The following is a 26,291-nucleotide window of genomic DNA, read 5'->3' on the forward strand; positions in this document are numbered from 1 at the left end:
AATAAAGACAGCAGATCAGCTTCAGGGCAGCAGCAAACAGCAGCACATGTGAAGATCATGAGGATCAATGGCCTGGGAAGGCTACAGGGACAGAAAACTGTGTCACACCTTCCTTTATGCAACAATGCTGGATGAGGCGTTTCCTCCTTGTTGTTTTAATTTGATAGTGTGTGTGTGTCCACTGTGAGCAAATTTTCTGTACTCTAGACCTGCTTGATGAAGACTAGAAGAAGAAACAATACATGGAGAAATTAGCCCAGAGCAATTCCTTTATTAATCAGCAGAGTAGTCCAGGGTGATTAGGAGATGTGTTCAAGCACTACAGAAGCAAAGGCACCAGACACTTTCTCCACAAAAATAGATCCAGTGTTTCAGTCACCAATCTCAACTATTCTCCGAAGCACGTTGTCAATGTCGATAGACAGGTATTATTCCATAATCCTTTAAGGTGAGATTGAAATTTATTTCATGCATATTCAGAAACATTATACTTTAAAGGAGTAATACAGACTTGATGAGTGACATTGAACTGAAATCCCAGTCTTAATATATTGAATTTGTTTTCTCATAAAGAGAACTGCTTCCTCTAAGGCATTAGGTCTATTCTGAAGACACCTGTCATTGTCTCTTGTAACAGTAATGCAACTGGAACATTTTATGATAACGGCTCCACATGATGAGCAGTATGAACTTCTCCAACTAAAGATGCAATAGATAACGCAAAACTAGTGATCACTTAAGTTAATGCATGGATTCAAAATATCAAGGTCTTTTTTTTTTTTTTTTTTTTTTTTTTTACCTTTTAAGCATTAAAGTGGCTTGATGAAGAGCCTCAATTCCAGGGTAGAAATCCAAGGTCAGTAATGCTAACAGGCAATAAAACATAAGGTGTCTAATGGACTATGGCATAAACATCCTTAGAAGAAGACCCAATACAAAACACAATTAGTACATATATAATCTTTACAGAAAACTTCCCTGTTAACCAAGACTGAAACCCATTCATGTCTTCTAAGTGTTAACTTTAAGTTTTACTTCTGTATCAATTTTCAGTTTGATTTTTGAGTAAAAATACTTCTGTCCCAGGGAGTGAAAGTGGCAAATTTCATGAAAAATGATCCTGGGTTGGTGGAATTTTCAGCCTTATTTTCAAGGTTCATTACAATTCTTTTATGTTGTTAAGCCGATGTCACAAAATGTGCTTTTATGGTTGTATAATGCCAAGGAAAACCGCTGGAGAACAGGAGATTTACGTAGTCCTTGTGTGAGAGGAAATCCCTCATTCAGTGGCCACAGCATGTGTTAAATCTCAAGTTTGATGAGACTGACACTTGCCTTTATTTATAACGACAGCTGCCTATAAGCTGTGCAGACAAGCAAGATTAAGAATTTCCTGATATGTTTTCTCTGAAGATCATGTGGCAGGAAGAACTCAAGATTTTGCTATTATTATAGAAAATGCAAATTCTCTTCCCTAAGAAGTATCTCTAGGAAGTAATTGTAGTAATTGACGATTTAAGGGTTGAGATGAAAAAGAAATAAGCAGAGTTTGCAAAATTAAGAAATGATCAACCTTCATGCCAGAAAATGCACCATTAAATTTTATTTTATCTTTATTAATAGTTAAATCAGATTCATATCAAGAAGAGTTGATGGTTTTTCTATGCTCAGAGAAATTTTTAAAAGGAAGAAATATTTACAATCTTCAAATTTATTCCTTGGGGCTGGTAAGATGGCTCAGCATTTAAGAGCACTGGTTGCTTTTCCAGAGATCCAGACTTCAATTCCCAGCAACCACATGCTAGCAAATGACCATGTGTAAAGGGATCTGATGTTCTCTTCTGCATGCATATACATGAAGACAGAGCACTCTGACATTTTAAAAATCCATAAGTAATGTATTTTTAAATTTGTTCCCTATAGAAAGAAAAGGTGGGAGAAAAGAGAGTTGGAGAAAATGGAGAAGAAAAAGGGAATAAAAGAGAAGGGGAAAGAGAACTGGATAAGGATGAAAAAATGGCCCAGAGATTAATTTATGATAACCCATATTAAAGTCATGCTTTGGGTTATTCAATTATTGTGACCTAGAGAATCCATATTCATTGATGGTGACCTCATTTAATCATCTCTAATATTGATCTAACTTTGACCCTAATTTATAGCTTATTAAAGACAAAAGAGATATAACCGTAGTGTTTACAATAGTGCTTGACATGTAATAAGCAATTTTTATTTGTTAAAATTAGTATCTGCAGGTGTGGTGACCGACCATTTAATGTAATTATGTAAGTGCTTGAGACAGTTACAAATTCTCACTTGGAGCCCTGGTTACCTTTTCCATTCTTTCCTCAAAGTCTACAATTATCCCAAAGATGATGGGTATAAATTGTACTGCCTGTTTTGTATATACACTAATTTCTACTGTTTGCAAAACTTCTATGTTACAACTTTTCTTTTTTCTCTTCAAAGTGCCTTGACTTCTCTTAATAGTTGACTTGTGTCATCCACAATTCCATATGTTGAAACTGTGAACACTAATGCCAAAGAATGCATTCACAATAACATCTGCATCAGACATTTAGGGAAACTGCCTAGAGGCCCTCATTGAAAAGGGTTGGACCTCTCTCCAGTGTGATTAAGAATCTCATGAAAAGGGGATATTATAACACAAAGAACAATAGGATGAATGTCATATGAAGAACAGAGGTATACTTTCTATAGCCAACCAACACTACAATTCCAAGAAAGCCATGTTGCAAACTCCTTTTTCCTGGCCCTAAGAGAGCACAAGCCCTGTCAACAGCTTAATTTCAGACCTCTGGCCTCTGCAGTTGTAAATACCATGTGTCTGTTGTTAGCTGGGTGGCTTGGTTTCTTTGTTATAAAAGTTTCACAGTCCCATGGAAAGGAATTGATACATGGTAAAATTGCTAAGGTTTATACATGTGGGAACACCCACATACAGAGAAAAAACTTCTCCCTGGGAAATTGTGTTTCTGTGCTCGTGATGCATGAACACCTTAGAACGTGCTGTCTATAGTAGGATATGTTCCTCCCTATGTGTGAGAAAGATTTAGAGGGGAGTAACTAAAGTTTTCTAAGTAAGAGGGTTCTCACTATGCTACAGTAAGTTTCAAGTTTACACTGAAGAAATAAATGAAAGAAAAAAACTAAAATTTGTAGTTTCTATTAGGTGGCTACTTCAGAAAGAATATACTTTGAAATTATTTAATAATGTAATCTTAGTAGTAAATGTATATGAAATGTCTAAACTCAAGTTCAGTATGTATAGGACCTGTATGGGAATAATCACATGCATTCCTCAAACGGATGCTTACTCAGTATCTACGATACCTACGAAACCAGGGGTTGAATTTAAAATAAATTTAAGCAATAGCTTATTTTTAGGAACTTACAGAGAAACACATACAGACCCAAGAAGTGTACTAAGTCTAGAAGTGCTAGGGTAGAGCTGTTTCAAGCACTCTGCGAACATGGATGAAGAAAGTCATGTTATTACTGAGACATTGCTTGGAAGAGAAGCAAGATATGCTCAGAATGTGCTCATTCAAACCAGCGATTAAGAGAAAATTCATAAATTTCGTGGCATTAAACCTGAACTTTGCAAAATGAACGGAAACTTATTCAACTGAGAAATATAACAGAGCAGGGGCACCCAGCCTATGTATACTTATCCAGATATTGTTTTTATTGTGATCTGAAGATAAAAGGTAGATTTATTTACAAATATCAGGAAAAGAAGCTGGAAAACAAATGTGGTTTAAGGCTGCAACAATGAAAGACATAAGACCGAGAATTACCTAACTTATATGTTCTCCAAAGGGGAAGATTTACATTTTATCAGCAATGTTCTTAAGTTTAATCAGAACAATTGTTATAGTCATCTTAATTTTTCATCCACAACTTCTATTCCTTGATTAGAATTGTCAGTGTATCAGAAGCCTGATAACTTAGTGACTCAGCTTGAAAGTACTGGGCCTTTATCTATGGCTAAATATTCTTTTTCATAGGATATGTTCTTTATTTACATTTCAAATGCTATCTCCTTTCTGTGTTTCCCCTCCAGAAATCCCTCTTACATCTCCCCACCCTGCTGCTTCCCCATCCACCCTCCTGCTCTCTCCTGCCTCCCCGCCCTGGCATTCCCCAACACTGGGGCATCCAGCCTTCACAGGACCAAGGACCTCTCATCCCACTGATGCACAACAAGGCCATCCAGCCTGAAGATCCCTGAACTTCATATTGTCTTAAACCATTTATAAAATTGGTGGTTTCTATGTTCATGGATACTACAACTTAGAAATATCTCTTTAGATTAGCAAGCATCTTATCCAGGTTTGATTCCGTATTTGGGCACTATTTCATGCTTTGTACATTTGAGACTCCCTCATTCCCTTACATATTTACTAAGTCTCCTCAGTGTGTCCTAGGGACCAAGCACATTTCATTTTTTTTAATGAGAATTGGAAGGTGCCCCAGCAATTCTTCTATTATGCTATAGGCTGCTAAACATGTTGTCCTATTTAATATGAACAGCTGTAGGAACAGTAGCAGTTGTTGAACATTGATAATGAGATACACATTCATCTGCTGGTTCACATCTCTTCCTCATTAAACATGTTAGTATTTTATGGCTTAAAATTTTTACTGTCCCTTAGAAACATGTGTTGTGAAAACTGGAACTCTACACCATGGGAAATGGTGGAACAAAGGCGAGGAATTTTCAGAGAATATCAGATCATTGTCTATTTTTCTATTTTAACTTCCTGACGCTATCACTAAAATAAACCCTTTTCTCCAACATCATGCTGTACAAGGCTGCCACGGAATAAAGCAGCAGAGTAAGTACCATGCTGGAAATCTTTAAACTACTGAGAAGAAAAATTTTCTTCCATTACATTGGCAAAGGAAAAAGTAACGTTGATATTTAGTGATATTAAAGAAACATTCACCAACACATTATGCCCTGATATTCCGTTTTCTAGACAAGACTGACATTCTAAAAGGCCTGATGGCTTTCACAGAAAGTTAGAACAGATATATGCTTATGTTTGGGGCTGGCTTCACGATGAATGTTCTTGCTGTACACAGGTTCTGTAACGTTCAGCATTGAAGAGTATATTAGAAAGGTTTGGGGCAACAGCGTGCCTGCACTGATGCAGAATGTATCTTCTTGGTTTTTGTTTTTGTTTTTTATTATAAAGCTGAAAGGTAGCCAGGCACCGCTTCCAGAACTGCAGCTTAAATTCAACCTCAAGGGACAGAATAATTTGGACATTTGGACATTTGCCAAAATTGTGCAGTAACTAATTTCCATTGACACATTTTATGACAATAACTCTTCGGACAAAAAATTGTCAAATTTTTGTTTTATAGATAACTAGGATGGGCAATAAGTTGAAAATTGCTCAAGGACATATGCATAACACTGGTATTTATTACATATATAGTTAATAGTTCTTAACAGAAGTAATGAAGAGAGGGGCACACAAAATACCCAACATTGGTCAACACTCTCCAATATACTTTGATTAGGGCAGAAAGCAATAGAATGTATTTTTTTGTCTTTTCTTTTTTTTTTTTTTTCAGAGCTGCAGACTGAACCCAGGGCCATGTGCTTGCTAGGCAAGTGCCCTACCACTGAGCTAAATCCCCAACCTCAAAGATTTATTTATTATGTATACAGCATTCTGCCTGCATATACACCTGCAGACGGCACCAGATCTCATTACACATGGTTGTGAGCCACCATGTGGTTGCTGGAATTGAACTCATGACCTCTGGAAGAACAGACAGTGCTCTTAACCTCTGAGCCATCTCTCCAGCCTAGAATGTCTTTATTTGTGCTCTGAAGCACAATTTGTAGTCAAGTCCTAGGGATTTCTGTGTGTGGCATACAGTTTCAGGTAGAAAATAATAATATCTGCTTTTGACAATTGATCTGTGTGACCAAATGTACATCAAACAAAATATTTCATATTCATGCCACGGAGAAGGATATAAGATTGAGAAAATCAATTACAATACTCGACAGGCCCTGGATAGTGCTAATTGCATGACAGAAAGAGTTGCTAACCATGAAGGTTCAATACAATCTTCCTTATTCATAAGATTAGAAAGTAGATAAGGAGCAGAGTTATATCTATCAGAAATAGCAACCTCACGAGCTGGGACAAGTAGCTAGTATTAGTTTTGATTTTTATTTAATAGAGCTCCCCACTGAAAGAACTACTTGCTAGAAGGTGAAGGACTTGCATATGAAAACAAACAAAAAAAAGTTAAATAATCTATTTTGTTCAAGGTCATTTGAAGCAAGCCCCTTGGGACATAGCAACAACTTGGTCAATAGGCTCTAATGTGACAGCATCAAAGAGCTTATTAAAATGAGTTGCTTGAGAGGAATCATTGGTTACATTGATCGAGCCTGTAAAAACAAACCAAACTGAAGAAAAGCATAAAACCGTTTGCTAGTCATAAGGAAATAGAATAGGACATGCAGTGCCAAGGTGTGTTTTAATAATCCAGGAGGATAATGTGCTAGTAATCACATCTCCCTAGTATGATCTACTTCAGCAAAGGGTTGCCAAGTCGGTGTTTAAACATAGAAGCAGCTTTTAAAATGGTTTTAATAAACAATGAGAATAATATTTAGACATTAAGATTTTGAAATAATTCTAAATTGACAGAAAGACAGCAGTCATCCCCCAACTACAGTTTATATGATCTTATATATCCTTAATTCTTCATGAGTACTAAGGATTAAAAATGGTATGTGATATTAGATAAATTATTAAATCATTTTCAGACATTTTACTATTTTCTTTCTTTTTCCTTCAATCTTGTCCTACTGAAAATGCCATGCATTTCTCTTTGCCTTTATGCTCCTCTGACTTTTTGTCTTTCCTTCCTCTCTTCCTCGATTGTCCAACTACCCCTTTACCTTCTTTAGAAGTCCTTGTCATGTTTTCTTCTTTCCACATAACATTTCTAACACTCACTTTGAGTTCAATGATGCTTTAACATGATCAGTCAATTATTGTCAATTTTGAGGAGAATACTAGATTCAGATCAGGTAAAAGTTTAATTTCATCAACAGAAAAGATGACTTATTCCCTGTCTCAGTAATTACATAGATATATACAATGTAGTAGGTAAATTAATTGGTTATCAACCCAGTATTCTAGATTTTATTTGCTGGATATTGGTCACTAAATCCGGTCTACCGCCATGGAAGTAGAATAACCTTATTTCCTCTAGAAAATATGAATGATTACACAAAATATCCTATTGTTTTGAGAGCTTTGAACACTCATTTTTACCATTCATCAAATAGATATAGTGACTATGTCATTTTTTTCTTTTTCTCTCTTTTGGATCTTTTTATTTACATTTCAAATATTACCCCCTTTCCTGTTTCCCCACCCAGAAACCTTCTATTCCCTTCTCCCTTCTCCAGCTTCTAAGAGGGTGCACACCCACCTACCCACTCCCTCCTACCTCCCATCTTGACATTGCCCTACACTAGGGCATCAAGCCTTGACAGGACCAAAGGCCTCTCCTCTCACTGATGGCCAACAAGGCCATCCTTTTCTACATGTGCATCAAGTGTCAGGTCCATCCCTGTGTACTCTTTGGTTGTCACTATTCTAAAATTGATTTTCTTTTCAGTTGTCTTTCTACATTTATTACTCAGAGATCTGCCTGGAATATCTGTGATTTTTTTTTATTAACTTGAGTATTTCTTATATACATTTCGAGTGTTATTCCCTTTCCCGGTATCCGGGCAAACATCCCCCTCCCCCCTCCCCTTCCTTATGGGTGTTGCCCTCCCCATCCTCCCCCCATTGCCGCCCTCCCCCCAACAATCCAGTTCACTGGGGGTTCAGTCTTAGCAGGACCCAGGGCTTCCCCTTCCACTGGTGCTCTTACTAGGATATTCATTGCTACCTATGGGGTCAGAGTCCAGGGTCAGTCCATGTATAGTCTTTAGGTAGTGGCTTAGTCCCTGGAAGCTCTGGTTGCTTGGCATTGTTGTACATATGGGGTCTCGAGCCCCTTCAAGCTCTTCCAGTTCTTTCTCTGATTCCTTCAACAGGGGTCCTATTCTCAGTTCAGTGGTTTGCTGCTGGCATTCGCCTCTGTATTTGCTGTATTCTGGCTGTGTCTCTCAGGAGCGATCTACATCCGGCTCCTGTCGGCCTGCACTTCTTTGCTTCATCCATCTTGTCTAATTGGGTGGCTGTATATGTATGGGCCACATGTGGGGCAGGCTCTGAATGGGTGTTCCTTCAGTCTCTGTTTTAATCTTTGCCTCTCTCTTCCCTGCCAAGGGTATTCTTGTTCCCCTTTTAAAGAAGGAGTGAAGCATTCACATTTTGATCATCCCTCTTGAGTTTCATTTGTTCTAGGCATCTAGGGTAATTCAAGCATTTGGGCTAATAGCCACTTATCAATGAGTGCATACCATGTATGTCTTTCTGTGATTGGGTTAGCTCACTCAGGATGAGGTTTTCCAGTTCCAACCATTTGCCTACGAATTTCATAAACTCGTTGTTTTTGATAGCTGAGTAATATTCCATTGTGTAGATGTACCACATTTTCTGTATCCATTCCTCTGTTGAAGGGCATCTGGGTTCTTTCCAGCTTCTGGCTATTATAAATAAGGCTGCGATGAACATAGTGGAGCACGTGTCTTTTTTATATGTTGGGGCATCTTTTCGGTATATGCCCAAGAGAGGTATAGCTGGATCCTCAGGCAGTTCAATGTCCAATTTTCTGAGGATCCTCCAGACTGATTTCCAGAATGGTTTTACCAGTCTGCAATCCCACCAACAATGGAGGAGTGTTCCTCTTTCTCCACATCCTCGCCAGCATCTGCTGTCCCCTGAGTTTTTGATCTTAGCCATTCTCACTGGTGTGAGGTGAAATCTCAGGGTTGTTTTGATTTGCATTTCCCTTATGACTAAAGATGTTGAACATTTCTTTAGGTGTTTCTCAGCCATTTGGCATTCCTCAGCTGTGAATTCTTTGTTCAGCTCTGAACCCCATTTTTTATGCCATTTTGATTGTGTCCATCTTTACATATATATTATGTGACTACATGATTTATTATTTTCTATAACATCTTAAAATTTAATTTTATTCCCACTATTAAAAACACAGTTGCTGTACCTTGTTTAGTCTTATTCACTTTATCTAGAGAGTTTAGTTTTATTTCTGTGGGTACAGGCTAAATATAATAAAAACACTACCAAAATTGTCTTCATTTTTCACTGTACATCTTAATAATCCTTTCCTAGGTTTTGTCTTTTTCTTCCTAAAGCAAAGCGATTTTTTTCCTAGATGTGTTTGTGTGTTTGCTTACTTGTTTTCTTTTGTTTGTTGGTTTGCTTGCTTTTTGAAAGCAAAAAGAGAAGAATAAAATCTTCAAAGTGTATTACATGTATCATAATTGACACACGTGAGATTAACCAAAAAGAAAGGATTGATATCCAAGAGGAGGAAACTCTCAGGGAGCATCTGATGTGCAAAGTCTAAGAGATGGAGTCCATCACCACCATGCCATAAGTAGCAAGAGATACAATGCAGAGTAGTTTAAATGATGGTTATAGTGGTCGTGAATTATACAGTAAAAATATAAGCTAAAGTAGAGCCACAAAAAATAAATACATAATGAGTAGGGTACAGATATCAACTTTGGGCATGGTGCTGCTGTTGTTTAAAGGAAGTGAATGTATATATAGACAATGAGCACATTCACATGCATACCTAAAGCATTAAAAGTTTATGCATTCACTTGTATGCAGGTGGCCAAAAAAGGACATCAGATCTCTTAAAGCTAGTGTTGAGGCCATTTTTTTTTCTGGAGCTTGCCTTTTTACATGGGTGCTGAGATCCAGACTCTGGTATTCACATCTGGAAAGGAAGCTCTCACAACCATTGAGCTATCTCTCTAGATTCCAATACTACATTTAAGTGTAAAAGGATATACTCCTGCAGCATTTTGAGGCCTGATAATCTATATAGTATATACTAAGATTAGTTACTGAATATAAAATCACTCCCAGCAATTATGATTGGAGCATGACGTTCTTTTTTATGCCCACATGTACTTCTGATGGATTCTATGCTCCTCAAAAGTTGCGACTAGTTGATATTTAAAAAGGGGAGACAACAGTAAATCTTGAAACTTTAATCAAGTTGGTACAAGTGATGATGACATAGAAGTATTCGACTAAGATACCAAAAACCAGAACAACTTTTTGGGTGAGAAAATCTTTATTAAACTCGAACTTTTCTTATTCACCCATGTGAGAAGTTAGCTGTTCAATACGAATAGTGTAGGTCACCTGAAAAACACACAGAATAATTGTAACTGCGTTAGGAGCCTTTGAAGTTATAGATTGAGCCAGTGGGAAATTAGCCAGATTGCCATTATAGCTGAAAAGTGCCGGAAGGCCCAAGCAGACGGTGTAATTATGCAAGCTTTGTGAGCCTTGAACATTTTGTGATTGCAATGTGTGCTCTCAGCTTTCATAAAGTTCTTGACCAACCTGCATCCTTTAAGCTTCTCTCTGGCCTAAGGCTGAGTAATGAAGTAGGAGAGAAAAACAAATATTGCATAATATTTTTTTCATAACAGAGGTTTCTCTGCATGTGTCCATGGCTTACACTCATACTTTGCTCTGCAGTGAGTAGACTGGCTCAGAAACCATGCCCTTTGAATGGAGCCTTTGCCTAAAGAACAGACATACACACAGCTGTGTGTGATTATGGAAACTGAATAATAAAATAGGCCAGCTGGGGACAGGCAGGGGTCAGTGATAAGATAAGAGCCTCATCAGTGTCTTAAATTTCCAGGGCAGGATTCTGGGGTACAGAAGAAGGACTCAAGTGGAATGAATGTGGACTTTTATTTTGGGCGTAGAATAATAAAGGAGAGGGTAGAAAAGAGAGTATGTTCATGTTAGTTATAGTTACTATTGCGGTAACGTAACACTATGAACAAAGCTACAGGGGAAGGAAAACGTTTATTTGGCTTACAGTCAGCGTCACTGTTCATCATGAAGAATGTCATGAGGACTTGGTGTCAGGAGTTGATGCAGAAGTCTTGAAAGAGGAGTAGTGTTTACTGGCCTGCTTCTCATGTCTTGTAGACCCGATTCCTTACTAAAAACAAGATCACCACCCTAGGGGTGGCTCCACCCACAGTAGGGTGGATCTTCACCCTTTAATAACTAAGAAAATGCTTTTCAGGCTTGCCCACAATCAACTATTATGGAGGCATTTTTTCTCTATCTAGGTTACCTCCTCTCAGATGTTTATAGCTTAGGTTAAGTTGACATAAAACTAGCCAGTGTGGAAATTTTAGAATCTAAATACCATTGCAGTCACAAAAGACCAAACCCTAAGTGAAGGAGAAAATTATCATTCTCAGAAGAATGATTCTTATTGCCTGTTTACTTGTGTCTAGAGAAGGAATTCCTGATGAACTGAGACTAAAGAATGAATGAGTGTGCTCCAACTAACTCAAGGAATGAAATGTTTCTTGTATGCGACCTCTGATTCTTCTGCAGATCCCTTGCCAACAGACAAGGTCTGGGAATATTCAGCATAAACATTGTCTATGACATTCACCTTAAAAACTGAAAGGCAGAGATCACATTAAGAATGTAGAGAAATTATCAATTTCCCTATACACAGTTCCCCATGCACACAAAGCTCATTTATCAGGAGTTCCAGGGCCCCCTTGATACTCTACGAAGCCTGCAAGCCCTCATTAGCAATAACGGATGCCCCCAACAAGTGATTTCTTCTTGCATTCTCTCCAAGGAATGAAGGAACATTTCTCTAATCTCTCGGCTAACCCATGTTGTTGCAGATGAGTCTCCTTCTAAAAGATAAGAACTGCTAAGCAAAGAACCTACTGTGGCTGGCTAGCCAGAAGTGACTCAAGTGCGAGCATGTGGCCATGCATTGCCTACTCCACTGCTCACAAGGCCATTGCTCCCAAACTTGGTTTTCACATTCTCAAGGAGAGGCTAGTATTTTGCCTGTACATCTCTGTAGTCAAGCAATTCAGTTCACAAAAGACACCAAAGACATCTTTCCTCATTGTCTTCCTATAGCTTTACGAAATATAAACATTTTGCTGTATCACTTAAAAAACATTTACGTAATTAAACATTCATAGAAACAGAAGAAATAAAATTAAAATTAAAATTGCACAATTAACTCTGCAAATGGCATTGCAACGTCCACTGATTTACACTTAGGAGAGAGGAAAGTATTGTAAACTACTGTTTAGGACTTTTGTAATGTTTAACAAGAAATTTTAAACAAGAAAGGGTGAATAAAATGTGATGATGATATAAAAAGTTGTGAAACTACTAATTATATACTTAAAGAGAATTTCACAATAATTTTCTTAGTCTACATTCTCTCGATTATTCCGTGATTTTCTTAGGTATCTAGAGAAGCAATGCAAACAATACCAAAATTATTGGTCCCTGAATATGTTCAACTGTCTTCAAAAGATATACAGATTTAACAGATTATATATCTAACTTTCTTTTATGATTTATTTTTAAGTATGTGCATGATCCACATGTATACTCTCCCTCTTTCACACACACACAGACACACACACACACAGACACACACATACACAGACACACACACACACACCACACACACACACACCACACACACACACACACACACACACACACACACACACACACACACACACACACACACACACACATCTCATCCCAATTCTACAACAGGATTTTCTTTGGGCAAGTCATTCATTTTCATAGACAAATGGGGAAAAACATATATAACTTTTGGTTGATTGTTTACTCTCTTCCATCTGTATTTTTTTAATTATTGAATTGTTCTTAATTGGAGTGCTCTATTAAGTAGCCAAATCTGGCCTGGAACTCACAATCTTTTTATTTTATTGGTTATTCTATTTATTTACATTTCACATGTTATCTCCCTTCTTGGTTTCCCCTCTTCAAACCCCCTCTCCCCTCCTTCTCCCCAAGCCACCCACTTCAACCTCATGGCCTTAGTATTCTCCTATGCTGGGACATGGAGCCTTCCCAGGACCAAAAGGAACAAAATCTTTATACCAGGGTATGCAAAAGAACCCAATCACAGAAAAACACACATGGTATGCACTCATTGATAAGTGGCTATTAGCCCAAATGCTTGAATTACCCTAGATCCCTAGAACAAACGAAACTCAAGACGGATGATCAAAATGTGAACGCTTCACTCCTTCTTTAAAAGGGGAAGAAGAATACCCTTGGCAGGGAATAGAGAGGCAAAGATTAAAACAGAGACTGAAGGAACACCCATTCAGAGCCTGCCCCACATGTGGCCCATACATATACAGCCACCCAATTAGACACGATGGATGAAACAAAGAAGTGCAGGCCGACAGGAGCCGGATATAGATCGCTCCTGAGAGACACAGCCAGAATACAGCAAATACAGAGGCGAATGCCAGCAGCAAACCACTGAACTGAGAATAGGACCCCTGTTGAAGGAATCAGAGAAAGAACTGGAAGAGCTTGAAGGGGCTCGAGACCCCATATGTACAACAATGCCAAGCAACCAGAGCTTCCAGGGACTAAGCCACTACCTAAAGACTATACATGGACTGACCCTGGACTCTGACCTCATAGGTAGCAATGAATATCCTAGTAAGAGCACCAGTGGAAGGGGAAGCCCTGGGTCCTGCTAAGACTGAACCCCCAGTGAACTAGATTGTTGGGGGGAGGGTGACAAGGTGGGGAGGATGGGGAGGGGAACACCCATAAAGAATGGGAGGGGGAAGGAGGAGGAGGATGTTTGCCCGGAAACCGGGAAAGGGAATAACACTCGAAATGTATATAAGAAATACTCAAGTTAATAAAAAAAAAAAAAAAGAGTGCCTCGTACAGGGTCTCCTTTATCCCTGGCCAACCTGGAACACTGGGACTTCTCATAGTTCCACAAGAGTCCCATAAGCAGACCAAGTCCTGCAACCTGTCCATCTCTCACATGTGAGTGCCACCATGCCCAGCAGCCCTGCATTTTTATTATTATTTTATTTTAAATAAGATTATATGAAGTTCATTTTTATTGTGAAATGTTCACCTCCACAGTTTACTAGAAGTGCCATGTTTAGGTTTTATGTATCAGATCTCTAGAATTTATTCTTCTATTGCAGTCAAAGATACTGTAAACTAAATATTTTGAATTACCAACGTCAATGAATAATGGAATTTTTAATCCCACTAAAATAGCAATTGAAAATATTGTGCTCCTTTTGCTTTGCAACTGTCATTTTCTAGTTTTCCAATCTAATAGAATTTGGGTATCCTCGCTTCTTCTCTTTTGAATTACATTTGTTTAATGACTGAATTATTCTTTTATTAAATTTTTTTGTTTATTCTTCTTTCATATGTTACCTCTGAATCACAGTCACCCCAATCCCCTCCCATTATCCACTCCTCTTCTATATCCCTTCAGTTAGGGGTAGGCCTCCCAGGGATACTAAGCAAACATAGCATATCAAATTCCAATAAGATTAGGAACCTCCCCTCATATAAAGGCTGAAGGTGGCAACCTAGGAGAAGAAAAGGCCTCCCAAACATTGGGAAACATGTCAGAGACATATTTTGCTCCGATAGTTTTACAAGAAGAACAAGCTACAGAACCATAGTATACATGAGAGGGCTTAGGTTAGACCAGGTTCATGCAGACTCCACTGATTGCCTGTTCACTCTCTGTAAACCTGTATAAGTCCAGGTTGGTTGATTGTGTATGTTCTTTTTACCCCTCTGACTTCTACCATCCTACCTTTCCCTCATCAGCAAGACTCCTCAAGTTCTGCTGAAAGTTTGGCTGTTTCTACCAGTTGCTAGATGTAACCTCTGTTGTCTTAACCTTAGTACCAGTTATTTTTTTTCCCAGGCATTCCTTGCTGTCCCATAATCTTGACTAAAAGAACCTTGAGCAGGTGTTTTGTAATCTAACCTCTTTCTGTTTGATGCTTGTTCACAGTAAGCTTGTGGTTAGCAGAAAGGCTAACATTAAGTTACAGGTGAAGACTTTTCTCCTTGTGTCTTAGCAGGTACACAACAACCACTGAACTATTCTTGTTAAGCTTGGCCTTCATCACACATACAAACTTGGCACCTGTACTTCTTCCAATGGCAAACTACCTTTTTCTCCTTTCTTTTCTGGAGTCTGCCCCCCAAGTCTCAGTTGCAAATTAACTCTGATAACTCAATTTAAAGAAAATTTGGTTCAGTGTATAATCTCTAGTATAGTTGTTGAATAATTTTGCTCTTAAAATTTAATTTTCATAATAATTGACATTAAGAAAAATACAACCGCAGGTAATATAACTACACAGTTAAAACTGAACTACACTCAGAATTAAATGCTTCTAGAGTTAACATGGTGAGCTGTTTTTAAGCAATAGTTTTAACTCAAGGTGACTGTAGAAATTACAATACATATTCCATAGCCAAATACACAGTGTTTATATGTATTTTGATTCATGTCATGTTTTTTATAGACAGAGTACATATGTTTTCTATCACATAAAAGTATAGGACAATGATTGATCTTCTATGTTTACCATTTGTCCCAACTACACTCTTTCAACAACAGAAATTCAACCATTTTAGTTTGTTTCCTCTTGAACCCATCCGAGAATTTAGCAGCCATGGCTACCACTATAATAAGTATAATTCCCATTTAAAACATCTGGCTTTAATATCTACATCGATTCCATCCAATCTCCACTGAAAAGTCTTGAAAATCAGTCTCATTCACTTGCAGAAAATTGCCTTTATCATTACATTTTCAGTGCACATCCTCTCATTTCCAGAGAAGATATATTTACTCAAGACCGGAAAAAAATGTTATTTTTTTCTCGGTTTACTTTACTCAAACTGGAAAATTTCTAAGAAAAACTTTTAAATTCTCTGTGGTTCATTGTAGCTTCATGGTGTGGAATGTGAAAATATCCATACAGATTTGAGCTATAGGGCAACTCAATTTTTCTTTTCATTAAGTAAATTACTAAATTATCTGGTCTGATTGTGGCGTGATTATTCTTTTTGTGTAATTTGGAAATACATAATTATACAATCCTCAAAGGGGCATTTAATCCTCCAAAAGGATATCTTCCAAGACACAAAAGGGTATGCTCCATTCTTCTCTAAGGAGCAGTGGTGATTTAAGCGAGGGCCTTTGATGGCATGTGCTACAATCACCTCAGAAGATGAAACATCATTCTCTTTTTGCTGACAGAGGTTTTGAGAAAAGTGCACAGTGGTGCCACATATCATGTGTGATCCTGAAACAGGGTTATTCTTCCTTAGCAGAGGACACAAATCGTGAACAGCCTCCTCCTCACACAGCAGGGTCATCCCTGTTATAAATGGTTAAAGCTCAAGTTAAAATAAAATGCTCTGGGGATTCAAGAGGCTGGTTTTCCTCACCTTTCAGTGGACTGGCTTAGAGGTCCTCGCATCTCGAAATACATCACTCCTCTGCTCCCTGCCAATGCCTGTGCCCTACCACTCCAGTAGCCTGAAGTCTTTGTCTAAAGCATCCATGCCTCCAGGACCACAAACTCTTTCATGGCTCTGCTTAATAATTCCTCCTAGTACTTACTGCTACTCTTCTGTAGTTCTTGATTTTTAGTTTAATTTTTGCTACCACATGCTATGCCATCTGCAGGAAGATGAAGAAGGGAAAATAATAATTGTTTAAATTTCCACCAAATATCCTTATACACAGACTAGTACCATATATTCGGTGTTTAATATGATGTTTTAAATTCATTTCTTTTAATACCTGGGAATGGAAACCAGGTTCTGATGCATTCTAAGCAACTCCTTGATAGTTGAGACTCATTCCTAGTCAGGAGTTAGTGAATTTTAAATAAAGTGACAGAAAAGTGTGCATCCATTCTTTTATACCTTGGACCTCCACAGGAAAAGCAAGTGTGCCCTCTTCGTAACATTATTCTCCTTAAATCTAAAAAACAGACGTGGATAATTTTATTTCTTCCAAATAACTTAATTGAATTTTATAATACAATGAGCCCCTATTAATATTCAATGTACATGTTTAACATATTTTCATCTTTATTTTCTGCATTATCTTAATATTAAAGGGAAAGTGTGATATTGCATTTCTGTCAGATTCTTGTGGTCATACAAAGTCAAGTACTAATTGACTTTATAACTAAATTTGTCAGTTCTAATAAAATATTTTTGAAACAACTTTGTATCTTAAAGAATACTTATCTCTAACAAGAACTCTGTTGAAATACCTTTGTCAGGGCCAATATTTCATTATGTGAGGTTTGTAAATATGTACATTTCTGTCAATACAATTCTATTAACTATTATTATATGGCTCCTTACACCCTTAGGGCCTGTATTTAAGTAGCTATATCTGTCATATATTTAGTTTTTAGATATGTTAAAGTTGGTTTCATTGTCATCAGTTATTGCAATCTTGTAATTTTGAAGACAGTAAATGACTGAGAGTCAGGTTTTGGAAACTTAGAAATGAGTTGAGTGGGTTGAATGCACTCCTTTAAAAAAGGCACGCTGTCTGACTTTAAAAGGTATGTTATGCAGAAGCCAAATCTTTAAGATTATATCTATTTTTTTCTGTGTTGATAGTTGAACCTGATGGAGGAATGGATTATAATAGCATAGATCATCACCCTTAACGTGCATGGTGTTCTGGAGGCTGGCTTTTATGTATCAAAGGTCACTCTCCGGTTAAACAAACAGTGAAACACTGAGTTCATTTCTGAGTCTCCTGATTACTGATGTCAAGTTTAAATGTCGCTTGCCAAAACTATCAACTTGTAATATTACTTAAATGCTGTGATTTAAGTTCCCATTGGTAGACAGACCTAGTTGCATTTGTCTACATTCTTGCAAGTGCTCCACTAAAGGATGTGTCACAAGTAATAAAACAGAGGTAATAGTTAAAGGTGGTAGAAGTGACAGTAATTCATCTTGTGCCATTTTGATGGTGAGTAGCTATGGCAATTGTTCCAAATACACATTCTCAGCCTTTCCTCTTCAGTGAAGCTATGAAAATAGCCTACAGGCTGAGATGACACACACGTCATCAACATGGCTTTGATGGCTTTATCACCCAAAGAGACAGGCAACAGCTCTCAATAAGGCCCCATTGGAGAAGTCTCCTCTTGGGTCCACTAGATTGCTATGGTTATCGTGTTTCCCAAAGAACCCCATACTCCTATCTTCACGGCCCATAGCTTATTATTGTTACAGGAAACTTTCCATCAAAAGAGAGCCCACATTATAACCATTTATTCTTCACTTTTTCTGCCACTTTTCTTCTTTGTCAAAATGAGATGGAGACAAAGCCTTCCCTTTTGGACCCTATTGGTTCATTCAAAGGCAGGGACTCTGAACACCAGGAGAAGGCAGTCCATGTCACAAAGCTCTAATTATATCTTTTCTATGCCACATCAATATTTTAGTATTTTTCTTCATGCATCGATGCTATGTATTAAATACAAGATACTTCAGAAGACTGAAGTATCTCAAGTACAGCCCTAACTTCTTTAGCTGTAGCAACAGTGGGCGCTAGACTTAATTATCTTATGTAAATTAGAAATAAAAACTCTTACTATATAAAAATAACAAAAGTGCTAGCAATCTAAAATTGTTTATATGTATTAAATTTTTAATGAAAAAGTGACTCAGAAAAATCACAACAAATGTCAAAGAATAAAAATATAAGCATATTAGCAAACAATATTTGAAAGGTTTTTCCAAGAAAATCATCCCGAGAAAGACTTTACTATCAAAATCCAGTTTATACATATATGAAAACCTCACATTGAAAAACACCTTGCTATATAACTAACATGCAAAGTAAACACAGCAAACCTCTAGATTAACTTTTTTACTGAGTTTTTGTTAAATACTCTCATTGATATGACAGATAGTAGAAAGGTTTATCTTTTCTTAAATGATGTTGCTTACCCTGTTCCTATATGTAACAATCAAAATACTCATAAAATCTATTTTTAAGGTGGACCACTGTTTCTCATTGAGTCCCCATGGCACAGACACTTTCTACTACCTCAAATAAAATAACCTACTATTAAAATTTGATGAAAGCTTTGAATGGACCTGTTAATTCCCTACTCTTCTTTGGCTTTAGTGTAACTTTTCTGTTTATGTCACTTGGTTGCTTCCCTGGTATTTGTTGGGCACAGCATGTTAAGAAAGATCACTTCACAGTGTTGTAAATGACTTCTGATTTTGACTTCTGAGAGTTCGTGCAAACTTGATCTCTTAAGTAAATCTTCTCGTTATTACATAATACTATTGTCTTTAGAGGAGGGAGATAACATATCCAGGCGACAGTTATTTTGCCTAAATATGCACATGTGTCCTTCGGTGAAACATTTTGTACTCTAGGTTATATTAAGTGCGCAGATTTGGGACTGTAACTTAGACTATGTCAGGAAATGTATGAAGTCAGATAATGTTCCCAGTTTAAGAATCTCAGTTGCTTGCTATGCTTCTGTCTCTCTCACTTTTGAAAATTTTATAGGCTATTCAGTTTTCTTTGTAGGTTCTCCAGTACTCCAGTGGACTCACAAGTCCCTTGTATTTTTAAACATATATGGACTGCAAATGAATGACCCCATCTGGAGGAGTAAAAACAACTCGTTTTTAACACCTGGAAGCTTTTGCAGGATAATGGACATTAATAACTATTGTGTCCGGCAAGTTGCCCAAGGTCCCTGACCCCTCCTCCACTGAATTCTACTCTAATATGTTGGAAAGGATGTAAAAGACAAAGGAGGTGAAAATGATTTTGGGTTACAAATATTCATTCTCTAAATCAGTAGAAAACTGTCTATAAAGCACACATTTGGATTCAAAGAAAAATTCTGATATTGTAAAATCCTGACCTATATTTTGCTTTTTAATGAGAATATTAACATTATCCCATGCTATTATGATGATTGATTCTAACACCTTGTGTTAATTGACATATTGTTAAAATGGATGAATTGTGTTGTTTCCTTACTACATCATGTTTGAGCAGGATGATAAGGAAAACCCTAAATATTTTCCAATTTTCTTTTTTTGACAAAAACAAAGTCTACATTTGTGCTTTGAAAAAATATTTATTTCCAGTAAAAGTAGGAAATGTACATCTCAATGTATTTATTTTCAATTTTGGATTAGTGTTCTAATTCCTTGCTAGTCATATTCTCTCTCATTTGCCTTGTGATTTACCTTAGCGTCTGTACCCATGGATATCTCTCCATTTAGTTGATTCTGTGTTTTTAAGTTTTATTTTTCTGAAATTTATTTCCCTGCCTTTTTAGCATTTAAAGTCAGCCTCTTTAGTTCCTGCAAATTTTGTGGACACTAGAAAGTAGATGAATTATAAGTAATTCTTTAAACCCTTTATGTTTGAGGTGAAAGAAAAGTTTTACTCTAATGATACACATAATCAAATTCTCAATATGACCTTAGTGCTTTTGGGGGTTTTGTTAGCTTGATTTAGTTTTATTCCTTTATAGCAAATAGATCTTGGTGTTATGCCTGTGTTCAATTGTATCTTATATTTCTTTCACCCATACAAAGTACATTAGCATTTCTCTTTTAACTAAACTTGATAATTAAACATATTAATTTCTTTTTTCTCTTTATTTATTAGATATATTTCTTTACTTACATTTCAAATGTTATACCTTTTCCCGGTTTCCTGTCCATAAGCCCCAATCCCTTCCTTCCTCCTCCCCCATACGGGTATTTCCCCCATCCACATCACTTACTGCTCCCAACCATTCCCCTGCACTGGGGGTCCAACCTTGGCAGGACCAAGGGCTTCCCCTTCCACTGGGGCTCCAACAAGGCTATTCTCTCTACATATGCAGTTGGAGGCCTGGGTCAGTCCATGTGTAGTCTTTCAGTAGTGGTTTAGTCACTGGAAGCTCTGGTTGTTTGGCATTGTTGTTCTTACGGGTTTGCAAGCTCCTTCAGCTCTTTCAATCCTTCCTCTAAAAATAAAATCTATTCCATTTTTCAGTCTCCTTTCTATTCTTGAATATCATTCTTAATTTTAATTATTGAACTTCTGTTGCCTTAAATTTTTGCATCCCCAATCCTACATCTGAGAGAGGGCTAATATCTAAAATATACAAAGAACTCAAGAAGTTAGAGTCCAGAGACAAATCACCCTATTAAAAATGGGGCACAGAGCTAAACAAGGCATTCTCACCTGAGGATTATTGAATGGCCAAAAATCACCTAAAGAAATGTTCAGCATCCTTAGTCATCAGGGAAATGCAAAGCAAAACAACCCTGAGATTCCACTTCACACCAGTCAGAATGGCTAAGATCAAAAACTCAGGTGACAGAAAATGCTGGCGAGGATGTGGAGAAAGAGGAACGCTCCTCCATTGTTGGTGGAGAAAGAGGAACACTCCTTCATTGTTGGTGGGATTGCAAGCTGGTAGAATCACTCTGGAAATCAGTCTGGAGGTTCCTCAAAAAAGTGGACATTCCACTACCTGAGGACCCAGCTATAACTCTCCTAGGCATGTACCCAAAAGATGCTCCAGCATATGATAAAGAGAAATGCTCCACTATGTTCATAGCACTCTTATTTATAATAACCAGAAGCTGGAATGAACCCAGATGCCCTTCAATAGAGGAATGGATTCAAAAAATGTGGTACAGCTACACAATGGATTACTACTCAGCTATCAAAAACAATGACTCATTGAAATTCCAAGGCAAATGGAATGAACTAGAAAATATCATCCTGAGTGAGGTTACTCAATCACAGAAAAACACACTTGGAATGCACTCACTGATAAGTGAATATTAGTCAAAAAGCTCTAATTAACCAAGATGCAATCCACAGACCACAGGAAGCTCAAAAAGGATGACCAAAATGTAGATGCTCCCATTCCTTCTTAAAAGGGGAAAAAGTATCTATAGGAGGGGATATGGAAGCAAAGTTTAGAGCAGGGACTCAAGGAATGGCCATTCAGAGCCTGACCCATATTTGGCCCATATATATACAGCCACCAAAACTAGATAGGATTGATGAAGCTAGAAAATACATGCTGAAAGGGACCAGATAAAGATCTCTCCTGAGACATACATTAAGAGCATTTCCAATACAGAGGTCAATGCTAGCAGCAAACCACAGAACTGAGATAGGACCCCCTTTGAGGAATTAGAGAAAGAATTGAAAGAGGTGAAGGAGCTTGTAACCCCATTAAAACAACAATGCCAACCAACCAGAGCTTCCAGGGACTAAACCACTACTGAAAGACTGACCCAGGGCTCCAACTGCATATGTAGCAGAGAAAAACCTTGTTGGGGCAGCAGTGGAAGGGAGAGCCCTTGGTCCTGCCAAGGTGGGACCCCTAGTGCAGGGAAATATGGGGGGCAATAAGGGGATGTATAGGGAGAATAGTCGTATGGGGGAGGGGGAGGGAAGGGATTGGGGCTTATGGACAGGAAACCTGTAAGGGGAATAATGTTTGAAATGTAGCTAATAAAAAGTTTAAAAATTTTTGCATCCCTTTAAATTCTATATGGTATCACAATTTAGCAATTAACAATATAATATACTACTAGCTAGGACTTTTAGGTATGCAATAGTATTTCTTTAATTTTGTATTTGATCACTTATTATTCCTTCATAGATAAGAATTTGTGTCAGAAGGTATGTTATATCTGATTCTTCCTACCCACATAAGAAACACATAAAAGTCACTATAAACATAAAATTTTGATTCTTTGAGCCCACAATTTTTAATACAAAAAAGTGGGGATCATAGCATTGGATATCTTGTCGAAGTGTTTCAGAATGAAATGAAGCTACTTAATTATAAACCTTTACCGGAGACATTTTCTATTGTCATTACCATTATAGGATCCTTCAAGTACATTACAGAAAAGTTGTAATTTGACATTCAGGAAAATATTTAATGAGAATTACACCTCTAATCTCTGAATAACCTGTTGGTAGTTAAATATGTTAGCAAAAACAATGAAGATATCAAGTTTTACTGATATCCATGTAATATGTTTGCTATTGCAAATATACATATGTGCTTACATGTAAAGTTGAGTCCATACATAATAAAGTACTGTCTTCTCAAGTCTGATGTCACAATAAGACATATCAGTGGACCCAAAATTAAAAACAAAATGTACCTCCGAGAGCTATTCTTCTGGAATATCTATAGCGACTGGTCAGGTTATTTTTATGTTAATTGCTTTTGCTGATTTTTACATCTCATTACATATATTGTTCGGGTTCTATAGTTTTTTATTAACATTTCTGAATCCTCTGTCTGTAGAGATACCTTCTTTATCTCCTACTACACCTGTGTAGCTGTTTTCTGACTTGGTCAACTTTTAAACTTTTAAAATCTAGTACTGTGTATTCTTTAATGCTACCAATTGCAGTAATATATAATGGATAAATTGTCTGAACTCAAACATTAAAAGCAGTTCTAAAACCCTGATGAAATGATATTACTTGTGAATATTTCAAAGAAAGAAAGCCTGAATTTATGGTTTACCTATATCCAAGGCCAGTCTTCATGAAAAGACTCAAAGAAGGGAACACGGGATCAGAAAGCCAAAAAGAAAAGACATGGAGAAGTGCCTGAAGATATGAGGTAAAGAATGAAGACATGAGGTAAAGGTTTCCCTGGAAACCTTGGAACCAGCAGAGGAAGTAGAACCCAATTCTCTTAGAGTCTCTAAAAGTGTTCCTAACTCTCTTATAGTTTCTAGGCTTGCTCCCTTTTCTCCAAGTCTCAGAACATTAAGAAAATAGGATTCTGATCATGTACAGTTCTCCACTTTTAGTAATTTGTTATGTCATCCCAAGGGACCAGAGTCTTCATTGTACCCCCGTAAATCCGTCATTCTTTTGTAATATATAGGTTTTATTTCAAGAACTAGGAAGTAATTTAATTATATACCTTAACATTTTTTCCCTCACATATTGTTTGCTGTTTCCTTTTGGTCTTTTCTCGGAGTTGCTTATTTAGAATTTCTTTGAAGATATCGTAGAGTGCAGTTAGAAAGGCTTTATTAGTTTATGCTAAGTGATGCCAATTAATATAAGGGAAGTAAAAACTGATACAGAAACTTTTACAAAGACTACATACAGGTCCCCCAATTCACACTGAAATATGTATATGGAAAAAAAATTAACACACTTTGTAAAATTTAATATCACTTTATAAAGTAAACCTTAATCTAATGACTTTATAACTCCTAAATATTAAAGACTATCATTTCCTTGTAACAAAATAAAATTAATAAAGAGTGACCTATTTTTTGTTCATTTAAAGTCCTTTTGGTTTATTTTGAAGGTAGTCTTAGGATGTGTCATAAAAGAAGTGAGGAAGTGAAACAAAGATGAGGAGTCGATCAAAGTTATCAAAAAGCCATACAGTAAAGCTGTAGTTACCTCCAACTAGCACTGTGGAGCTCTGCCCGCTAGCACAGGCTGGAGATGAGACAGAGCAGGGGATTAGGCCCTTGGTGACCGCTAGCACAGGCTGGAGGTGAGACAGAGCAGGGGATTAGGCCCTTGCTGATTGTTGTTGGGAGGAGTCTCTTCTTATCTGATGGATGCAATATCTTCTGGGCAATTTTGTTAGCATGTGAAAACATTATCTTGATGCATAGAACAAAAGTAATGCAATACAGATATTACCAATGAAAGTTCTCGCAAATTGCTCTAAATTACAGCAGTATGCCCAGGCCACAAAAGATCTTCTGCAATGACACTGGACACTAAACTTTCAGTTGAAGTACTGATATTGATATTTAACATCACTATCATCATTTACAGATGGACACAGCATTCAGAAAATAGTAGCTACAAGTGGCAATTCTGTTGTCCTGGTGATCTTTCTGTTGAGAGCCACTTGCCCACAGTAACTCAATCTTGTGTTCTTATCATGTCAGTAAAAGAATAGAAAATAATATAAAGGCAGGAACATTTCTAGGAGTTCCCCTTTATGAGCAGGTAAAATTTGTACTGTGATCCTCAAGCTCACATATTAATTATTTTCCCCACAGAAAAGGGATCAGTCTATTGAACCATCTCATTAGAAATCTGTTGTCCTTTAGTCAGACACACAAGAAGTGTATTATTTACTCTTCTTATTTCTGGAAGTTTACACATGACAGAGAGAAGCAAAAATAAGGAGGCATTCTTTTAGGTTTATGGTTTAGGAAGATAAAACTAGAGCTGCTGGCTAAAATGAGGAGTGAGGGCAGCCACAGTCTGCCAGTAGGAAAAGGTAAATACCGGTCTCGGTTTTGCCCTCTTTATTCAGTGAATGACCCAAGTTTATGAGATAGCATTGTCTATATTCAGGTAGAGAACTCTGTCTATCTATGTTTAAAATGAAGGCTAAACATTGCAGGAAGTTTAATGACAAGGAAGATATCTGACTTTGCACAGACCACATGAAGCTCAAAGAGAAGGACGATGACCAAAGTGCAGATGCTTCTGTCCTTATTAAAAGGGAAAACAAAAAAAAATTCATAGGAGGAGATATGGAGCAGAGACTGGAGGAATGACCATCTAGAGTCTGCCCAACCTGGGGATCCAGCCCATATACATGCAGCCAACAAATCCAGACAATATTGATGAAGCCTAGAAGTGCATGCTGACAGAAGCCTGATAGAGCTGTCTCTTGAGAGGCTCTGCCAGCGCTTGACAAGTACTGAGGTGAATGCTAGCAGACAACCATTGAACTGAGAACAGGGTCTCAGTTGGAGGAATTAGAGAAAGAATTGAAGGAACTGAAGGGGCTTTCAACCCCATAAGAACAACAATACCAACCAACCAGAGCTCCCAGGGACTAAAGTATTACCAAAACAGTACACATGAACAGATCCATGGCTCCAGCTGCTTATGTAGCAGAGGATGGCTTTGTTGGGCACCAATATGAGGAAAAGTCCTTGGTCCTGCTAAAGCTGGACTCCTCGGTGTAAGGAAATGTCACAGCAGAGAGGCTGGAAGGGGTGGGTGGTTGGAGGGGGAACACCCTCATAGAAGAAGAGGGGGGAGGAGGAGGTAAGGTGCTTATGGACAGGAAACTGGGAAAGGGGATAACATTTGAAATGTAAATTAAAATATCCATGAAAGAATAAGAGCTTGGGGGAATAGCTCAGTGG

At 37.5% G+C, this 26,291-nt stretch overlaps 2 long non-coding RNA genes across 8 annotated transcripts in view; one reads left to right on the plus strand and one right to left on the minus strand.

The window, feature by feature from the left end:
- Positions 1 to 10,280: 10,280 nt before the first annotated feature.
- LOC134479462 (uncharacterized) lies at positions 10,281 to 23,798 on the minus strand. Of its 2 annotated transcripts, none has more exons than XR_010052787.1 (2): positions 23,666 to 23,798; positions 10,281 to 10,370 (listed from the first exon to the last, which is right to left on the minus strand). It is a non-coding gene; the product is annotated as an uncharacterized LOC134479462 (long non-coding RNA). The 2 variants fall into 2 exon arrangements; XR_010052786.1 differs by having other exon boundaries at positions 10,281 to 11,190.
- Positions 23,262 to 26,291, plus strand: part of LOC108351289 (uncharacterized) — a 232,111-nt gene continuing 229,081 nt past the window's right edge. For 3 of the 6 annotated variants that reach the window (XR_010052785.1, XR_001838531.3, XR_005506171.2), the window contains exon 1: positions 23,339 to 23,764. This is a non-coding gene — a long non-coding RNA (uncharacterized LOC108351289). The other 3 variants (XR_005506173.2, XR_005506170.2, XR_005506175.2) reach the window with 2 other exon arrangements.

The sequence above is a fragment of the Rattus norvegicus genome, chromosome 6 (genome assembly GCF_036323735.1).
Source record: "Rattus norvegicus strain BN/NHsdMcwi chromosome 6, GRCr8, whole genome shotgun sequence".
In the NCBI taxonomy this organism is placed as follows: domain Eukaryota; kingdom Metazoa; phylum Chordata; class Mammalia; order Rodentia; family Muridae; genus Rattus; species Rattus norvegicus.